Source organism: Pimephales promelas, chromosome 11 (genome assembly GCF_988280905.1).
Source record: "Pimephales promelas chromosome 11, fPimPro1.hap1.1, whole genome shotgun sequence".
Lineage (NCBI taxonomy): Eukaryota > Metazoa > Chordata > Actinopteri > Cypriniformes > Leuciscidae > Pimephales > Pimephales promelas.
Genome location: NC_142779.1, coordinates 5,838,314 through 5,839,565, shown reverse-complemented (window position 1 = coordinate 5,839,565; position 1,252 = coordinate 5,838,314). Strand labels below are relative to the sequence as shown.

The 1,252-nt window shown below is 36.7% G+C and overlaps 1 non-coding gene across 1 annotated transcript; it reads right to left on the bottom strand.

Annotated features, from left to right (window-relative positions):
- Nucleotides 1-455: 455 nt before the first annotated feature.
- On the bottom strand, nucleotides 456-527 carry trnah-gug (transfer RNA histidin (anticodon GUG)). Its single transcript has one exon. It is a non-coding gene; the product is annotated as a tRNA-His (tRNA).
- Between the last annotated feature and the right edge of the window lie 725 nt (nucleotides 528-1,252).

The window sequence follows — 1,252 nt, the reverse complement described above, 5'->3', positions numbered from 1 at the left end:
AACATCGACCAACACCGGATCAGCTGATTTATCAGACCTTCAGTCACACAGTGTGTGAACATCATGGTGATCAAACCCATACAAACTACTCACACGGTTTACGTGAAGTCAGTTGAGTATTTTGTAAAAAATAATAATTTTAATCAACCCAGAATTGCATGGATTGCCCGTATGTAAACGTCATTGAAAAAACCAGGGTTTAAAACTCATCATGGTTCATGTTCTTTAATATATCACCACCTAGCGGAAGTAAGTAAAACTACACGGATTAGTTGTACCAGGTTCGACGTCAGGACATCACTTGCGCGCGCATCCAATGTGATTCCATGAGCGTTCACCTGTTTTTTTTTTTCGTCGGTCATGGGCATCTGTATATGGGTATCAAGATTTACTGTGTAACCGTCGTGACCTGTAAAATTGGAATACTCAGAATCTGCAAAAATAGACAAAAACAATGCCGTGACCCGGATTCGAACCGGGGTTGCTGCGGCCACAACGCAGAGTACTAACCACTATACGATCACGGCGAGCCACTTTGAGGGTGCTCGTGCACTGTGAAATTTATATGTATGATTGTTAAAACAGCCACAAAGTATGCATTCCACAAATTTTCTTGAAACTTTAAAACAGTAATTTTCCCAGTTATAGCAACGTATTTTCAAATCGTAAAACAAGTAATTTCTGCATAACGACAGTTGCCTCATGTAAACCAGTGAAATATTTTCCTCATTTCCTAATTTATAATTAGCCGATTGTAACGTTACTCTTACTCTATTTTTTTAAAAAATACACCCCAGTAACCCTGAGCTTTTAATTTATTTATTCGTTTTGTCCTGTTTTATTTTTGTATTCATAATTATGTTCACTATTTGCATTTGAACGAAAATGTATGTAATGGTAATGTTCATTCAGTAATACAATAAAAAAATAACACTAAGTCTTTCACAATCTTATACAATCTAAACTTCCGCAAACTCCAATTTCTGTGGCCTTTCTCTGTGTTAACCGGTGGGCCCTTTCAGCGAGTTCTTCTGCTGAACATAAAATAAGATATTTTAAACAATGTTGGTAACCACAGTTGATGGCACACATTGACTTCCATTATTTTCCCTATGGAAGTCAACAAAGACTATCTAATAACACAAAGGGAGTGGGGGAGCCATTAACTGTTTGGTTACTACATTCTTCAAAATATATTATTTGGTCAACAGAAGAAAGAAACTCATCCAGGTTTGGAACAACTTGTAAATAA